At 36.3% G+C, this 20692-nt stretch overlaps 1 long non-coding RNA gene across 3 annotated transcripts in view; it reads left to right on the top strand.

Annotated features, from left to right (window-relative positions):
- LOC118001439 overlaps positions 1-20692 on the top strand; it is an 87202-nt gene that overhangs the window by 61892 nt on the left and 4618 nt on the right. For 2 of the 3 annotated variants that reach the window (XR_004676693.1, XR_004676692.1), the window contains exon 4: positions 4518-5270. This is a non-coding gene — a long non-coding RNA (uncharacterized LOC118001439). Of the gene's footprint in view, positions 1-4517; positions 5271-9741; positions 9774-20692 lie in introns of those variants that run through there. The other variant, XR_004676694.1, reaches the window with a different exon arrangement.

Below are 20692 nucleotides of genomic sequence, written 5' to 3'. Positions count from 1 at the left end.
CTTAATGTCTTTGTGCTCAGTTTACTCATCTGTCAATAGGGAGTAATAACAGTACCTGTAACATAGGGATATTGGGAGGATTGAGTGAGACGATTCATGTAAGCTCTTAGCAAATGGCTAGAGCATTACCATGTTCTCAGTATACTCTGCTGTCACCAGCTATCCTGGGCTATTATCACTCCATACTTTATTAGTGTAATAATAACCTCCTAGTTCTAAAGTCTCTTCTTTTAAAATCTATTCCATACATTCCTCCCAGCTTAGACTGCCCAAAATACAATTCTCATAATTTCCCTACCCTGGTAAAAATGATAGCAACAGATTTCCATTGAACCCATAATCTGGCATTTAAGGCTTTCATTAATATATTGGTTCAATTTATCTTCCCAGCTTCATTCTATTACTTCCTCAGGTATATATGCTTTGCCTGAATAGAACTCCCCAAATGTTCCTGAGAATGAGTGCTCTGCTTGCCTGTTTTGCAACTAAGAGCAGAGGTTATGATACTTCTTTACACTCCAGTATCAATCCAGGACCTCACACACAGTGGGCAAGTGATTCTTGTTGAAATGGGCAGCCTCCCAGAAGTCCTCTCTTCTTACCTTTACCTGCATAACCCTTATCCTTCAAGGTCCCATTCAAATATCATGAGTTACTGCTATTCATAAGCTACCTACTTCCTCTCATAGTAATATCATGGATCTATCTGCTAGCATTTATATTCTGCTGTGATTATAATTATTTTTGTCATTATCTTATGTCCTAATTTTTCAGTGGCATTGAGAGCAGTGTACTATGTCTCATTCAATTTTATTTCCTGCAATGCCTAGCATTTGGCTTTGACTATGTTAACTGCCAGTGGCTAGTTGTTGAATGAATGAACATGACTAACAGAATAATATTATTCATTGTTTTGTCATCATTTAAAAAAATCCTATTTTATAGAAGCAAATCTACATTCCTTGCCAGGCTTTTGAGTCTCTCCCATGTCTACTCATATCCTCTCTATGTAACATGACTTTAGGTAGCTGCTCAAGTCCTACTGGCCTTCTTAGTATTCCACGGACATGCCATAGTCATTCTCACCCCTATGCCTTTGCTGATGTTTCCTTGGCCTGAGTGCAGTCCTGTCTTCTTTTTAGCTATTCAAGCCTTATTTCAGGTCACATCCGGTTCCCAATTTCCCCATGGAGCACACCATGTTTAGTTCGGCAATGTTTCTTCTCTTTCACAACTGAAAGAAGAAATTAATACATTTAATTTAGTATTTGATCTTACAAAGACCTCCCCCCAAACCCAGGCCAATGAAACTGGGAGAGAATTTAAAAGTGTGATACTACAGAAATTCTAATATGGAAACTTGAGAGGGGCTATTTCCATATTAACCACTTTCTGGGTTACCTTATATTATCTATACAGATTATCATTATTGACTACTTGTTTATAAGGTATTTAAGCAACTGAATCACCTCTAGCAAATAGTATGACTTTACACATGGTAAGTGCTGATTATAGTTTAATTTAATAAAAAAATATGGCTTAAATCTGTATCTTATTTTTCATGTGTTTTAGTCTTTTAACCCAATTGGATATTAGGTCCTTGGGAGGAGAGGTCAAATCTGGAACTCTTTGGATTTTCTACATGAGCAAGCATAATGCTGATTGTGCTGGAGATTTTCAACACATGAAAATATCCACTGTTAGGTGGGACCTAGCTGACAAAATGACCTAGTCTTTACTTTAAATTTATTTCGTAATACCTGACACTCTAACTTCATTCCCTTTTTCCCAGTCTATTGGTTCTAAGTTACTGCCATACTTATGGTTTTTCCCTGCTTTATTGCCTTCTAATTTACTGTCATACTTACTGGACTTCTCAGTAAATAAGGCAACTAAACTCTATCTTTAGAGAAGATGTACACAGATACATCTTGGGGGTAGGTACACAGGGTGGGAGAGGATTTGCTTTCTATGTCACATTCATACTATTTTCACCTTTGACTGAAGATGAAAATTGGGTATATTATAAATATCTGTTGAGTGGTCTATATTAAGAATAGTGTGCTAGACCATTTATATACACAATCAAATTTTCTCTTCTCAACAAACATTTGTAGTTGATGGTACGAAGCTACATTTATAGACATGAAAACTAAAGGTAAGAAAGAAGCAATTTACTCAAGTCTTTATCCTTAAACTTGATCTCAGGTCCATCTGATACCAAGGTCCCCACTAACAGAAGGAGATAAGACAGTGGATCTACAACTTCATTGAGCAGAAAAGTCACCCAAGGAAATTCTTAAAATACATAATACTGGGATCTATTCCAAAGATTCCAATTTGTTAGGTTTGGGGTGATGCCCAGAAATGTATATTTTAACAAACACGAAAAAGGATTCATTTGGAAAAATTTTGATGTAAGGAATAGTTACGATAATAATAGTAAAAATAACAACTATACAACATGTGGATTAACAGCACACTCTCTACCAGTTACTGCACCACATTACTATTCATCAGACATTGTGTTGTGAAGCATTTATAACATATTTTGTCATTTAATTCTCACAACCACCTTATGAAGTTTATATTATTAGCATCTCCCTTATACGTGAGGAGGGAGCTAGGGTCAGAGTGGTTACATGGTTGGTAAGTGGTGGAAATAGTCTGATTCTAAAGCCCATGCCCACAACTCTAGGGAAGGGGCAGCCAAATGAAAGGAAAACCAGGGAGACTGCTGTCATAGAGCCCAAAGGAAGAGGGCACAAGAGCAGAGCATGTCAATACTAGGGTTAAGTAGGATAGGTAATGAGAAGGATTCCCTGAATTTGTAAATGACGAGGTCATTGCTGGTGTTAGCAATATCAACTTGAGTAAAAGATGGGAGTTGTAATGGGAGTAATAAGGTGGAATGTAGAGAGCTAAAGAATGAATGGAAGATATAAAAAATAGAGCTTAAATCCTCATTTTATGAGTTTCCAACAAAAGTAAGGGAATGAAGAAGGGTTGTTTTAGGGGAGAATGCAAATTTGGTGAGCATTTTTAAAATATGGGAGAGTCATGAAAATATGATGAAGAAGGGACAATAAAGAAAGAGAGGTGGATACAGATTTTCTTCCTCTTCTTCCTCCTCCTCCTCCTTCTTCCTCTTCCAGTTCCGCCTCTTCTTCTTCTTTCCAATCCCCCATACCACCCTAGCATTCTTCTCTCTGCTTCTCCGTGTATGTAGGCTCATTGGTATGTTTGCTATTTCACGTTAGAAATCTTACTACAGAAAAAAATTGCTAGAGCAAGAATTAGAAAATTCAAAATCGCATAATCTGAATAAGATTTAGGATATGGAACACGCCTTTCTTTGATGAAGAGTAAGTGGCTGGTTCTCAAAGATCATGCAAATTATTCTTCACTTGATAAGAATTCACAAATTTTCAATATGGACCATGTAAGTCTCACCTCCCTGAAGTGAATCACCATCATCTTGTCCTTTCTGCTTCTACTAAAATTAATGACACAGAGTTTTGGAGAAGATGGGATAGGTCTGTTAGCTCTGTTTAGAAGCACTTATTTTTTCTGGGATAAGAGGGCATAGGGAGGGGCGCCTGGGTGGCTCAGTTGGTTAAGCGACTGCCTTCGGCTCAGGTCATGATCCCAGGGTCCTGGGATCGAGTCCCACATCGGGCTCCCGGCTCAGCGGGGAGCCTGCTTCTCCCTCTGACCCTCTCCTCTCTCATGCTGTTTCTCTCTCGCTCGCTCTCCAATAAATAAATAAATAGAATCTTTAAAAAAAAAAGTTGAAGAAAAGAGGGCATAGGGAAAGGATGAGCACAGCTGTGGATACAGATATAAGTCTTTGGTAGAGATGCAGACATGGACATTTATGCGCAGTGCAATGGAAAGTTAAAGTAGCTTATGTGTGATGGACTTTATTTTTTGTGTTGAGAAAATTAATAGAGTCATCAAGGAAATTGGTGAAGATTTAGTGTAGCTACTGTGAAGAAACAGAGTCAGAACTGACTAGATATATACAAAAAGATTGTTATGGGGTTAAAAGACCAGAGGAGGGGAAGAGTCCTATATTGTAATCGCATCAGTACACATGACTGTGTAGTTTTTGTTCACTAGTGATTGGGGGAAGGCAGAGAAGTAGATGCCAGGATTGGTTCATCTTAGCTTAAGGATTTAATAAAACAAGTAGTGTGAGCAACAGTGACATGTACTTGAAGGTGTTGGCAATAGGCTTGGTGAAATGAAGGACTCTGGGGCTGGAATTTAGGGAGGACAGGGAAACTAGTAGAGGCTTATAGACATGGAGGTAAGGGTGACCAAGGAATTGAGTTTGAAAGAGATGATAAAGTAGTAAATAGTAAAAATAGTGAAAGAACTGGGAAAGTATGCAGTTATGGGCTGAAAATGGGAATGAGTAGGACCTATCATATTTTAGTGTACATGGCAGCAACTTGAAAGAAATGTGTTTTTTTAGTTCCCATGATCCAATCTATTTTTCTCTTATTTTTCAGAAATCTGAAGTCCTGATGTCTAAGGATGAGGTCCAATTTTGATCTTGTGTTGTCCTCTGAAGTACTGTGAGTTTTATGATTACCCTGGACCTTTATTCCTTATGTCTCCATCACTATCAATTCTGCTATCAATTACTCTGTTAGTCAAATTAGGACCAAGAAGTATTGATTCCTCCAATTTCTAGAATAATAATTGCAATGTGTAAGGCCATACATCTGGTTCACCTGGGCAGCATGTTAAAAATGTACATTTCTGGCCTTTCACCAGACCTACTGAATCAGAATCTCTGTGGGAGTAGATCCCAAAGAATCTGTATTTTTAATAAATTCCAAAGGAGATTCTGACTCAGATTACTACTTTAGGAGATGACAGTTTCAATTGGGCAGAATTTATTAGATTTTTCTCCACTGATTTACAATCATACTCAGTATGTTTTTGCTGTTGACTCCTATTTATGAAGCGATAATGCTGCTGGTGAGCTTTAAGGTTGGGGTAGAGAGGCAAGAAAGCAACAAGTCAATCTTGAAATTGGTGCATTTCCTAAATTTCTTTCTTATGCATGACCGCTCTTACTCATGTTTGGAAAAACAAAAAACCAAAAGAGAGATCAAAGTGGAAGAGATTTATAGAATTAAGAAACTTGACAGAAAAAACCCAAATGGTAAAAATGATTACAAGTAAAAAGTGTTTTGGAGATTGGGTAGGTGTGGAGAATGAGAGGTGAGTGAGAAATTCAATTGAATGTGTTGATGGTGACCACAGATGTACTGCACTGCTTTCATTTGCATTAGACATCTGGTAGATGCCCACATATTTGAAACCTCCTGCTGTTGCATTTTGCTTTTTTGGTAGTTCTGTGATCAATTAATAATAAATGATTTATCTTGCCACTAACTCTTGTGTCATTAGATCTTCTACGCTGAAAAATTTCAGTTAACAAACAAAAAGAAATCTTGTTTTTGGTATCCTTGAACCTAGAAGCAAGTAGAGCATACATGATTATTTTCAGTATCTGCTGACAAGTTTTCAAGGAACAAAGGCATAGTGCTGCATCTAAAATTTCCCCTCAGTGACATATAAGTCAGGCTTCTGTATATTGGGGCTATGAATCATACAAATGAATATATTCATAGATGAAAAATTCATCACTTGATAATATTCTACATGGTGATATCATAATCCATAAGCAATGAAAATATTTTAAAAATGTCACTTTGAGAAGGAACTATATCTTAGATATATGGTCTTTACATTTGCAAATTGTGCTTTTATTATACTTTAATTAGTGATTTCAGTTTAACCTAATACAAAAACTCTCTCCTCTCTCTTTTTCTCCTTCACCTTCTTCCTCTTCTTCCTCCTCCTCCTCCTTCCTCCTCTTCCAGTTCTGCCTCTTCTTCTTCTTTCCAATCCCCCATACCACCCTAGCATTCTTCTCTCTGCTTCTCCGTGTATGTAGGCTCATTGGTATGTTTGCTATTTCACGTTAGAAATCTTACTACAGAAAAAAATTGCTGGAGCAAGAATTAGAAAATTCAAAATTGCATAATCTGAATAAGATTTAGGATATGGAACATGCCTTTCTTTGATGAAGAGTAAGTGGCTGGTTCTCAAAGACCATGCAAATTATTCTTCACTTGATAAGAATTCACAAATTTTCAATATGGACCATGTAAGTCTCACCTCCCTGAAGTGAATCACCATCATCTTGTCCTTTCTGCTTCTACTCCTGGTGCTCAGGTACATGTCTCTGTTCAGCCTGTACTACATGACAACAGTGAACATTACCATCCCATTGCTTCTACAAACACCATTTTGAATTTTTCATACTTCCCAATGAGAAAAATTTCTTTTAGGTTGGGCCAGAAGAGTCAACATTAGTCAGTTTATTCACTTAATACATTCTGTCCAATGTTAGCTGGTTTTTTTTTTTTTTTTTTTTTTTAAATAAAACTTCTCTTTTCTTTTACCCACAATCTAGATACCCTATTCAATTCGAACTCTGGTGAATAAGGCTCACATCCTGAGCCAAGTCTCTTGGATTTGTTCATACTTTAGGAATCATGACTATCTCAGGAATAACCAGCCCTTGCCCTTTCCCTTGTTTCCATTTTTAGACTGAGGTCTTAGCCCAACTTGATATTCTTTCAGTACTTTGGCCCCAGTGTTCTCTGATCTGAATTCCAGGGCCATGAATGAAACTATGCCATGCTGCTCTTTGTTTTAGTCCCAGTACATCTGAGTTTGTACTTACTAATTAGTCCTTTCTTACACTATAGCCGTCTACCTTCATTTAGGTGTGATTACCTCATATCTTAATGATGGAAATATTCTCTTAAATTGCCTCTGTGCTACTGCTCTCCAAATCTGTTGTCTATATTATTGCCAAATTAATAGTCCTAAAAATATACTCACTGTGATACATTCCCTTGTGAAAAATGGCAGTGGGCCTACAATGCTTACAAAATGCAATTGGTAATCCTTAGTTCATCATTTTATGTCTTCATTCACAATCTGGTCTTTACTTATTTTTCCATCCTTATCTCTAGTTATTTTCCTACACAGCTTTAACTCTGACTTCCTTAATGTTGTTGTATTATACCTTTTGCTTTTTTATTTATTACATTCTTTCTACCTAAAATACCCTTCATCTCTGATTCACTTATGGAAATTCTACTCATTTTTTTTAGGTTCAATTACTTCTATTTCTTCCATAAGGTTTTCCTAATCATTCTCATAGGGCCTTATCTCCTTTATTTAAATTCCTATGGGTTTATGTTTTACTCGTTTGGTACTCACAGATATTACTGCAGCTATTTTGAAACATAGCATATCTACTCAAACAGATAGCAAACCCTGAACAAAAGAAACTGTTTCTTATATATCTTGTATATCAGAGGTTTGGATATAATAGATACTTGAAAAGAATTTTTTTTTACTGAAAAGCAATGGCAAACATATCAAAACAAGATACCTCCATGAGACAGTGAACAATAAATTTAAGATAATGATAATCATCCTTAAAGTATGAGGGTTAAAAATCACTGGTCTATGAGACCAATTCCATGGTGCCCATATAATTCAGTAGGGTATATTTGGCTTTCAAAACTAATTTCAAGTCACACACCACAACATTTAAGTAGAGTTCACAAAATGGAGTATTTAGTTTCTTGATTTATGTAGAAGGTAACGCTAGAACACCTTAGGACTCACCACTTACTAGATGTCAAATTTAGCTTTACTATTTGTAAATGTGTAATAAAAAAATCTCCTCAAAAACAAGCATAAACAAAAACAAAAACATATAGCATTTGGCTCATGGACTCATTCATCCCTTTATTTTTTTGTTCACCTAAAAAATACATATTGAATATTTACTACATGAAGGCCACTGAACTTGGAACTAGGGATGTGATGACAAACTGTTCCCTGGGCCATGCTGAATCTGGGGAAAATTAAAGTTTTAAATAAAGTGCTATTATCACATGAAGTGAAAAATGCATTTGTATTACAAAGATAGACGAGAGAATATGAACAATTTTGGGAAGATGAATGACATAATATCAAATTTTATGAATTCCTCAAAAAGATTAAACATCCACTATAGGCCATGAGCTAGCTGTGCTATGTGGTGAGTGTAGGGCAGCTGTTGTGGACTTTATTATTTTTCATCAATTCATCCTCCTCTCCCCATCATGTGGGCAGAGATACTTTCCCATTCCATCAATATTGCACATGTGATTGCTTTGACCAATGAAATGCAGGCAGAAGACACAGTGTGACCGTAGCTAAAGTACTACCATGAGTTTGTTTCCTCTTGCACTATTGTCATTAGCTATAAAACCGTACTGCATAAAGTCAGTGCTTCTTCAGTCTTGGTTCCAGAATGAGAAACATGTGGAGCAGACATAAACTCAACAACCTGGAGTTATGCTTAGCCAAGCCCAGCTGAGTCCAGTTGGGTCAAGCTATAGTCAACACAAAATCATGAAGAAGAAATAGATTTGTTGTTCTCATACTTTAAGTTTGGTTGTTTGTTAATGCACTGAAAATTAATGCAGCAGTGAATAAGATACCTTGTCTAGTGGAGAAGAAAGATATTAAAAAGGTAGTCACAGATGTTCTTTGTGTTTTGAGGAAATGGAATGTTTCTACAAGTATGTATAGCCAGTATTACATTATTCTGGAGGAAGAGGAAAATCTTGGTGGCTACTATTTATATATAAATCAATTTAATTTAGCTTCTATTCATTATTTAGTATGTGTCATCCAACTTCCATTAAAGAACAGATGTGCCTTTGGGAAACTATATACCAGGAAAATCAACTGCTATATTCACAACAGGAAGCAATTGCTGTTTTTATCTCATGTAGTAGTTCTACACAGTGATATATTAATGAACGACTAAGGGGTTCCACTTCTGTATTTTCACTTAACATCAACATTCTTGTATTTTCTATATGACAGGTAATCTCTATATGACAGGCACAGACTTATTCTATGTATTTCTCTTAAGTTATAGATCAGAGAATTTAGATTGGTGTAGTCCTTGAGATGACCTGGACAAGAGTTCATTTTGCAAGATGACCAGTTGGGGCCCACAGAGACAAAGTTACTTTCCTAAGGCTCCTTTTGGAGTTTAGAAGGGTCATATAAGCAGATCAGGTGTCCTGATATCTGGATTGTAATACCTATAACATTGAAAGAAAATGTTTTTCTCATATAATTGTCTTTGGGTGAATTTTAAGGAAAGAGTTGATTATAAAAATTGCAAGTTCTCGGGCACTTGGGTGGCTCAGTTGGTTGAGCCTCTGACTCTTGATTTCAGCTCAGGTCATGATCTCAGGGTCCTGGGATCGAGCCCCACCTTGGGTTCTGTGCTCAGCACAGAGTTTGGTTGAGTTTCTCTCCCTCTGCCCTCTCCCTGCTTGTGCACTCACATGCTCTCTCTCTCTCTAAAATAAATAAATAAGTCTTTAAAAAAATTGTAAGTTCCTATAGTGACTCAACTTAGGGGCAAGAAGTAAATTTTAGAGGTTGAAAACTTTTATTAACTATAGGGCAAAGAATCATTAAGCTATCTATCAAGTTTTCCTACATTTTCATGACAATCCTGGTCATATTATACATTTTTATTTATTGCATTTTTCATAATTTATCATTATATAATTATTTGTGTGATCACTCAATTAATGTATATCATTTGTATAATTTTTCCTTTAGGGTCCAGTAACTAGCACAGTACTTGACACATGGTAAGTACTCAGTACACTTTTGTGGGATTAGTGAACAATTTTTCATCCATTCCACACAAACTGAATGATCATGCTTCATCATATGGTGTGAAATATGTCCTATGCTAAATGATCTCTTGCTGCCAAATTGTCAAGCGAGTATATCAGTTTTTCATGAACTCTGAAAGAAATGGATTAATGGCCTGCCTTTAGTAGATTTTTATTAACAGATCACATAATGAATGTAACATTAAAATGTAGCATTAATAATAACAATAATAATAAAATCTAAATTGACACAAAATTATTTCATTAAAATTATTTAAGAAGAAAATAAGGGTGCACAGTGACTCATGAAATGAAGATCTATTCAAGTGGAATTAATATAATTACTAATAAAAGATTTCAACATTATTTGAGTGACTAATGCTTAAGATACAGGGAGCTAAAAAGGCAATAATGCATCTAATTTGCTATCTTGATATTTAGAAGAAATATCTATTATATTAGGGTAGCCAGATTACCTAACTCCTAAGTGGTGTATTACTGAGCTGTGTCAAAAAAAAAGTTTTAAGAAGAATAATATAGAATACTTATTTTGCCAACATTTTTGGGACTCCAGAGCTAAAAGGATAAGAGGAAAGGGAACATCCACATAAAGCTCAATAACTGCATTCATACTCTTGAGGTTTGAGAGTTACCAGCTCTCCAAATGATCTTCACTCTCCTTTTTACTGTTTGACCTTCTGCATTCTCTAAGAAGTCTTGATGGACTGTTTAAGAATGTTGTGAGGTCCTTTGGCATCCACATTATGACAACATATAGCAATACTCAAACCAACCAGAAAGCTTGACTACCAAGTAAAAGTTTTACCCACCCCCCCCCACATGATTGTAAAAGAACTACGTCTTGCAATTTCTGAGGAGGCCACCAACAAGTAACATCTCTCTTTCCCACATAGTTACTAAATAATTTGTGAAATAAAACAAACGAGTAAATATGTCAGGCAAAATACCACCTTTGTCACTGCTAGAGGCCAGGATGCAGATTGTGGCTTTAGATCTATTAGTCAAATGGATCCTGGATCTCAGGATTTGGGTGAATTCACCCATTTACAGAAAGCACCAGACTTGGGGTAGATCTCCTTTCATCACACTCACCAGAGCTGCCTCCTGTACCACTTCCAGCATGAAAGAGCATAGGAAGACTAATGGTCTCCAGGAGGCTGGCTTCAGGAGAAAACAGGATGGTGGAGAATGTCTAGTTATTCTTCTTATGCTTCCGGTCAGAAAAATCACTCCATCTTCCTAAGAAGAAAGTGAGTAACAACAGCAACAACAGCAACAAAGATGGCAGAGGTACATTATTTGAGTTCTCTAAAAACCAAGAAAGTGAAGAGTATAAGAACAGTTGCCCAGTTAGATGTAATGAAAATGTCTTCAGTGGCAGGAACTAAAGTTCCTGTCCCCAAAGAAGCAGAGACAGAATTAGATATCACATTTTCCCCTTTCAAGAATAAAAAGGTCTCAGTCAAAAGTGAAAAGTAAGAATAATTTCTGTCAAAATATTTATTTTGATGTGGACAACAGGACTTGGAATCTTTCTATAAAAAACAGTGAAATAGGGGCGCCTGGGTGGCTCAGTCGTTAAGCAGCTGCCTTTGGCTCAGGTCATGATCCCAGGGTCCTGGGATCGAGTCCCGCATTGGGCTCTCTGCTCAGCGGGAAGCCTGCTTCTCCCTCTTCCACTCCCCCTGCTTGTGTTCCTACTCTCGCTATCTCTCTCTCTTTGTCAAATAAATAAATAAAAATCTTTAAAAATAAATAAATAAATAAACAACAACAACAACAAAAAACCAGTGAAATATTGGAGATCTATTGAAGGTCAAAAAAAGCCAGGTTAAGTCACTTTTGAAAAGAAGAAGTATATTTAAAATATGTTCATCTAATTTTTAGAGTTGTTATTCTACCATAAAATAATTATTGGCAATTTTAATAATAATTACATGAAATAACAAATTACATATACTTTATTTATTTAAAAAATTTTAAGAAGTAGAAAACAAATGAAAGAAATGAATCATATTCATACTGTTCAGAAGAAGCTTCTCTCCACATGTTCATGTGTTTCTTTACAAGTGTTTCTATGTATTTTCACATTAGATCATACAGGTTATGCAGTTCTATGACATAAGAGTTCACATTCATCTCAATTTGGAAATGGAATTTACTAAGAAGGTTTTAATGAAGAGACTTTCATTAAAAGCCTCTATACAGAAGTGTGGTTAGGATTAAGGACAAGGGATGATGGGCATCAGAGGATAGCAACAGTAGGGAGCAGTAGGGCCTTAAGGACAAAGGAAAGATATCACGTTTTCCTAGAGTTCTATGGAAACTGAAGTGGCAAGGAATCTGTATGATGCACTTTGTAGTAGTCAACTTCTCAGAGGACAGATCAAGGAAAGGAATGGAAGATCAAAGAAGAATGGCTCTAGCAGAGTGGGGAACAAATGGAGAATAATCAGTGCATTAATTATTAAAGATTGCTTATTAATAGATTTTTATGGCCATGTAATAGTCTAAAATAACCACACCATGTAATACAACCACTATTTTTTGATTGACTACTTAGATTGTGTCCAGTATTTTTGCCATTATAAACAACACTGCAATGCATATATTTCTTCGTTTCTGCAATTTCCTTCGAGTGAATTCTTGGGACTTGAATTATTACACTAAAAAGCATAAATGTTCTTAGGCCTCTTAAAACTTGCTGACAATGTTTTACAACCGTATATATAATTATTCCTCCAGCAATGCAAGAATGTGCTTGTTTTACTGCACATTGTTGAGCATTGCATATTCCCATAAAAGTTATTTCTTACTTTGATGAGAAATTTTTCCACAGAAATCACGTCTGCATATTTTTAAAAGAAATCTTTAAAACCGCGTCTCTTTTATTTTGTTACGATTTTCTTTTCCACATGGTTTTTGAATTTTTTAAATTGTGTCAGCATCGTGAGGTGATGATAATCCATGGTTGCTCTTCACGGCTGCTGCCCCAGCCTCATTGATTTAATAATCCAGTTTCTCTAGTGCTGACTTGGGTTGCTTCCTTAATCAAGTATGCATGATTACAAACAATGATGTATGTTTTCCGAGCGATCTGTTTTTTTTCATATTTCAGTCAATTTTTTTTTTCAATGTGACTGAAGCAGAGCAGCTCTGTAGTGCCAAGTTGTCCTGTAACATATCTGGACAATAGAAAGCAACAAAAGACAGCCTCCATGTTCCCTAGTAAAGCCGACCCTTTAATGGTAATAATAATAAAATGACAATACCATCACAATGAACAGTATCAATGACTACTTACCACAGGCCAGGCATCATGAAGAAGCTTCCACACCAGCTCAAACCATAGCCAGGATGCCTCTCTTCTAAGTCAGGAAGGGATGTATTGGGAGGCTGGAGTATACATTACCAAATCTTGTTGATTCTCCTTTCAAAGTTCTTCTTAAATTTCTCCACTTATTTCTACTCTCACTGCCATTGTCTTATTCAAGCAGTCATCTTCTTTTGTGGATTAATGCAACAGACATTCTCAGTTCTCAGCTGGTTTGGTTTGATCTCTTAATAGGCCTGCTGTTTAACATATCTATTAATTTTTAAAAAATTTCATTGACTATTTTTATTTCCAGAATCTCCACTTGATTCCTTTCAAATACATCTGTGTTTTTTTTTTTTCTCATAAAATCTTTATTCTTCATGGGTTCTCTTGCTTCCTTGATCTCTGAATATTTTAAACATTTTAAAATCTCTTTCTGATCTGTTTGGTCTCTATTTCTTAGTATGAAGTATGAATTATCCACTTACGGGTTTTCCTGAAGTATGAATTTCCCTCAATTGGGAGTTTTTGCTCTAAAAGATCTGGGCATTTCTTGGATTTTACAAGATCCTATTGGGTCAACCAGTTTGGAACTATATACTAGTTTCTTATTCAAGGTTTCTGCACCTCATGGATATTGTGAATTTGGGTCTTATTTTTTATGCAAGATAAGAGCTTTGGTTCTGTTTTGTGAAGGATAATTCCTTCTACCAATGGCCCAGGCAGGGTGTCTGTCTCCAAATCAGTTTGGAGTTTTTGTAGTTCCCATGTGGGTTTAGCTTTCAAGTCAGTTGGGTAAACAGCCTAGGAGAGGGATTATGGGATGATATGATAAGGTTCTGGTCAGTTTTGTAAGAACCCTCCAAACTCTTCAGAAGTGGCTATAGGGTTTTGCATTCCCACCAGCAACGAATAATAGTTCCTATTGCTCCACATCCTTGCCAGTAATTGCTATTTCAAGAATTTTGGATTTTAGCCTTGTAGCAGTGAAAAGTATGTAGCTGCATCTCTTTGTTTTGATTTGCATTACCTTAATGACATGCCACTGAGAATCTTCTCATATGCTTATTTGCCATCTGTATATCTTCTTTGCTCAGGTGCCTATTCATTTCTTTTGCTCTTTTAAAAATTAGGTTGTTGATTTTCTTACTGTTGAGTTTTAAGAATCCTTTGTATATTTTGGATACAAGTCTTTATCAGATACATGCTTTGCAAATATTTTCTCGGAGTCTGTGGCTTGTTTTTTTATGCTTGTAAAAATGTCTTTCATAGAAGTTTTAAATTTTTAAAATTATTTTTAATTGTGGTAAAATATACATAGCATAAAATTTACGATTTAACCATGGGTTGCCTTTTCACAGGAGTGTATGTGTTTTAATGCCCAGAAGTTTTTAATTTTATTAAAGTCCAATTTATCATTTTTTTTCCCCATGGATCATGCTTCTAATGTTGTATCTAAAAACTTATCACCAAACACAAGGTAGCATAGATTTTCTCTCATTTTCGTCATGAGGTTTTATAATTTTGCATTTTACACTTAGATCTATGATCTATTTTGAGTTAACTTTTGTGAGAGGTGAGAGGTCTGTGTCTATGTTCACCATTTTGCATATGGATGTCCAAATGTTCCAGCATTATTTGTTGAAAAGACTATGCTTTTTTCACTGAATTGCCCTCGTACATTAGTTGAAAATCAGTTTACTGTTTTGGTAGGTCTATCTTTTGTTTCTCTATTTTATTCTATTGATCTATGTGTCTATTCTTTAGCTAATATGATAATGTCTCGATTAAGGTAGTTTTATAGTAAATCTTGAAATAGAGAAGTGTGAGTTCTACAATTTTTCTACTTCTTCCATATTGTGCTAGTTATTCTAAGTCTTTGCCTTTCTATATGAACTTTGGAATCAGTTTATGTATGTCTACAAAATATCTTGCTAGGATTTTGATTAGGATTGCATTTAATCTATAGATCAAGTTGGGAAGAATTGATATCTGAACAATATTGAGTGTTCCAATTCATGAACACAATATCTTTTTTTTTTTTCTTAAAGAAAGCCATGTTCCAGATCATGTTCTAGGCCTGGGTATATAGCCTCAAATCTAATCTATATGATAAATCCATGTCTGTAAGGTATATATCATGTCCCGCTGTCCTACCACTTCATAAGCCATATTTTCCTTCAACTAGAACTTGTTGATACATCTTTGAATGCTTTAGCAGACTACATTTATTTTGCCTGATTTAAGGTACTTTATAGACTTTTTCTAGGGGCTTTTAAAATGCTGATCCCTTTCCCTGAGATCTTTGCCTACTGCTGGATACTCATCTTTAAATATGAGTTTAGACGCCATAATCTCAGTGAGGAGTCTTCTGACTCCCTGATTAGGTTGAGGGTCCCCAGTTCACTCTCTAGTTCTTGTATATTCTATTGCTCATAAACCAGGCATGAGAACCTGAAGTAATTTGGAAAAAACACAAATCTTTACTTGCATTTATTAAGCAGCTTGAAAACCTCAACATTCATACATAAATTCCTTCTTCCGTCCTCTGCAAACACAAACCCCAGCTTTTTTTATATGTCTCTCTTCTCAAAACCATGAACAAAAGTTCTTTAAATCCAGGAACTATTTGTCCAAACCCAACACATTCTGCTCCTAGTTCAATATGTAAATGGACTTATCTGCCATTCCTGACGCACTCCTCATTTCCTCCTATGCCCATCCTCTGAATCCCCATCAAAGAGCTAAAAATATGGCCTCAGACTTCTATGAAAGATGGCAGAGTAGGAGGGTCCTAAGCTCACCTTGACCCATGAATACAACTAGGTAACATCCACATCAGTGTAAATACCCAGGAAATGACCTGAAGACTGGCAGGACAGACTCTCCACAGCTAAATGTGGCAACATTGAAGTGGGTAGAAAGGGTGCTGTTGGAAGGTAAGCTAACATGTGGGACTGTCTGTAGGAAGGAGAGATGCTGTGGGAGTGGAGAGGGGAGAAGAGCAGACCCCAGAGTAGGTACCCTAAGCATGAGGGGCCCACACTGGGAAGACAAATCCCTGTAATATTTGGCTTTGAAAACCAGAAGAGCCTAATGTTGTGAGTTGTTACAATAAGTGGGGCTTAACACATGGAACCTTACAAATCAGTGGGCTTGGCACTGAGAGAGCCAGAGGGTGATAAAAAACTGAGTCCCTGTCCTTAAAGGGACAGCATAGCAACAGTCCTGCTGAGATACAGCACAGAAGAAGCAGTTTGAAAAATACCTGGGGTATATGGGAAGATATATTTACTAATCTCAGAGCAGGATTAGAGTGGCAGCGATCTTTGGGAGAATTCTCCAAAAACAAAAGAGCTGATGGGTACTATTTCCCTCCCCTCCCCTCCCCCAACCTAGATACATGGACATCTGCCAGAACCAGCTCAGCACAAGCACTCTCTCCCTAGCTTTGAAAAGAATGCCCACCCCCATGTTCTCTTGTGGATCAACCCCCTTCAACACACTCTTGACAGAAATCCATCCAAAGTGGCATCACAAGCCTGGCATTATGCAAACAGCTCCAACAAGAGACAGCATCACTCCAAAGCAACTCCTGCCCTGGGGAGAGAGGAAGATAATCACTCACTCCAGTCTGACTATGGCCCCAGCAGTGAGCTGGGGGCAGACATATAATGGAACTGCAGACCCAGCCTAGCAATGAAAGTTTCTCGGGGAACAACACAGGGAGAGTGCTCTGCAGTTTGGTACTACTGAAGCTCTAGCAAATGCCTGGTCTGCCCCAAGTCAAGCCCAAGGTGGCCTCAGACTGGCCCACTAACAACACAGGGACCAAACCCTGCCCACAGTAGGCAGAGAGAGCCATTGCATGACAGGACTGTAGACAAAGCAGCTCCGCTACAATAGTAGGGCACATGCAACACACATAGGAGACACCCCTCAGGTGCTGGGTTCTGGTGAATAGGAGACATTGCATTCTAGGGCACTACAGGACCTTTTCTTCATAAGGCCATTACTTTGAAGAGCAGGAGACATAGCTGACTTTCCTAACACAAAGAAACAGACACAGAGAATTAACCAAAATGAGGAAGCAGAGGAATATTTCTCAAATGAAAGAATAGGACAAAATCACAGCAAGAAAGCTAAATGAAATGGAGATAAGTAACATGCAAGATAGAAAATTTAAAGTAACAGTCATAAAAATAAGAATAGAAGAGGGAGTAAAGCTTCCAAATTCATTCTATATGGTCAGCATTATACCCAAACCAGATAAAGACATGACAAAAAAAGAGAAAGGAATGTATCTCTGATGAAGGTAGATGCATAAATCCTCAACAAAATATTAGCAAACTCAATCCAACAATATATTTTAAAAAATCATTCACTGTGATCAAGTGGGATTTATTCCTGGGATGCAAGGGTGGTTCAATATTCACAAATCAATCAATATGATACATCATATCGACAGGAGAAAGGATAAAAACCATATCATCATTTCAATAGATGCAAAAAAAGTGTTTGACAAAGTACAACATCCATTCATGATAAAAACCCTCAACTAAGTAGGTTTAGAGGGAACATACCTTAGCATAATAAAGGCCATCTATGAAAAATCCACATCTAACATCAGACTTAATGGTGAAAAACTGAGAACTTTTCCCCCAAGATCAGGAACAAAACAAAGATGTCCACTCACCACTTTTATCCAACATAGTATTGGAAGTCCTAGCCACAGCAATCAGACAACAAAAAGAAATAAAAGGCATCCAAATTGGTAAGGAAGAAGAAAAACTTTCACTATTTGCAGATGCATAAAACTATATATAGAAAACCCTAAAGACTCCACCAAAAAACTACTAGAACTGATGAATGAATTCAGTAAGTTTGCAGGATACAAAGTCAATATATGGAAATCCATTGCATTTTTATACACTAATAATGAAGTAGCAGAAAGAGAAATTAAGAAAACGTCCCATTTGCAATTGTACCAACAATAGTAAAATACTTAGGAATAAACTTAACCAAGGAGGTGAAAGACCCATACTCTGAAAACTATAAAACATTGATGAAAGAAATTGAAGATGACAGAAACAAATGGAAAGACACTCCATGCTCATGGATTGGGAGAACAAATATTGTTAAAATGTCCACATTACCAAAAGCAATCTACAGATTTAATTCAATACCTATCAAAATACCAACAGTGTTTTTTACAGCACTAGAAAAAATAATCCTAAAATTTGCATGGAATCACAAAAGACCCTGAATAACGAAAGCAATCTTGAGAAAGAAGAACAAAGCTGGAGGCATCATAATCCCGGATTTCAAAATATACTACAAAGCTGTAGTAATCAAAACAGTATGTTACTAGCACTGGAATAAATCCACAATTATATGGAACTGCAGACCCAGCCTAGCAATGACAAAGGAGGCCAAAATATTCAATGGGAAAAAAAAAATCTCAACAAATGGTGCTGGGAACACTGCACAGCTACATGCAAAAAATTGAACCACTTTCTTACACCATACACAAAAATAAACTGAAGATAAATTAATGACCTGTGAGACCTGAAACCATAACCATCCTAGAGGAGAACACAGGCTGTCTGACATGGCCATAGCAACATTTTTCTAGATATGTCTCCTGAGGCAAGGGAAACAAAAGCAAAAATCAACTATTGGGACTGCATCAAAGTTAAGAGTTTCTGCACAGCAAAGGAAACAACAAAACAAAAAGAAAACCTACTGAATAGGAGAAGATATTTGTAAATGACATATCCAATAAAGGGTTTGTATCCAAAATATATAAAGAATTTATACAACTCAGCACCAAAAACCAAATAACCCAATTTAAACATGGGCAGAAGATACGAACAGACATTTCTCCAAAGAAGACATACAGAGGCCACTAGGCACATAAAAAGATGCTCAACATCATTCATCATCAGGGATATGCAAATCAAAACCACAATGAGGGGGTGTGGGTGGCTCAGTCAGTTAAGTCCAGCTCTTGATCTCAGCTCAGTTCTCGATCTCAGGGTAATGAGTTCAAGGTCCATGTTGGGCTCCACACTGGGCATGAAGCCTACTTAAAAAAAAACAAAAACAAAAACAAAAATAAAAACACAATGAGATATTACCTCACACCTGTCAGAACGACTAAAATCAAAAACACAAGAAACAATAAGTGTTGGTGAGGATGTGAAGAAAAAGGGATCTTTGTGCACTGTTGGTGAGAATGCAAACAGGTCCAGCCACTGTGGAAAACAGTATGGAGGTTCTTCAAAAATTAAAAATAAAATTACTATATGATTCAGTAATTCCACTACTGGATATTTACCCAAAGAACATGAAAACACTAATTTGAAAAGATATATGCATCCCTATGTTTATTGCAGCATTATTTACAATAGTTAAATTATGGAAGCAACCCAAGAGTTCATGGATGGATGGATGGATAAAGAAGGGTGGGATATATATATGTGTATATATATAAAATGAAATATTACTCAGCCATAAAAAAGAATGAAATCTTGCCATTTGCAACAACATGGATGGATCTAAAGGGGATTATGTAAGTGATATAATTCAGAGAAAGACATATACCATATGATCTAACTCATACATGGAATTTAAGATACAAAACAAATGAACAAAGAAAAAAGGGGCCAGCCAAAAAAAGATTCTTATATATAGAGAAAGAACTGGTGGTTACCAGAGAGGAGGTGGGTGGGGGAAAAAAGAAATGTGATGGGGATTAAGAAATACACTTGTAGTGAGCACCGGGTGATATATGGAATTGTTAAATCACTATATCATACTCCTAAGACTAATATAACACTGTATGTTAATTATATTGGAATGAAAACAAAAACAAATAAATAGACTAGGTAATTTTTAAAAAGAGCTTAAAATACTGTCTAGTAATGCTCAACATTCTTATGGGGTTGGAGAGAGCAAGAATCTGCCTGGATACACCCACACTCTGCTTTTCAAGTTGTGCTTCTGTCTGCTTTCTTCATCACCATTGTTTCCAGTACCCAGAAAAATACCTGTAACAAAACATGCACTCAATCTTTGTTCAATAAGTGACTAAGTCATTTTCTCAAATGTGCATTTCTTGGTTAAGTCTTTTTTTCCCTGCCTTTTGTTCTTTTTATTCATTTAAACATACATACACATTTTTAAATAAATAATTTAACAAAACTTAGTTCATGATGTTTTGTAAGCTAGTTTCTGTCTTGATCATTATAATATTTTGGACAGCTTATGTCAATTAATATAAATCTGCACAATTATTTTATTTTATTTTTTAAAGATTTGTTTTTTTTTTTATTTTAGAGAGAGAGAAGGGGGGAGGGGCAGAGAAAATCTCAAGCAGACTCCCCGCTGAGGATGGAGCCCCATATTGGGCTCTATCTCATGACCCTAAGATCATGACCTGATCCTAAACCAAGAGTTGTACACTCAACCGAGCCATCCAGGCACCCCTATATCTACACACTTATTTTATTTATTTATTTATTTATTTATTTATTTATTTATTTATTTATTT

This window comes from Mirounga leonina, unplaced genomic scaffold, assembly GCF_011800145.1.
Source record: "Mirounga leonina isolate KUSES-001 unplaced genomic scaffold, KU_Mleo_1.0 Mir_53, whole genome shotgun sequence".
Taxonomy (NCBI): Eukaryota; Metazoa; Chordata; class Mammalia; order Carnivora; family Phocidae; genus Mirounga; species Mirounga leonina.
This window is presented reverse-complemented; position numbering and strand designations above follow the sequence as displayed.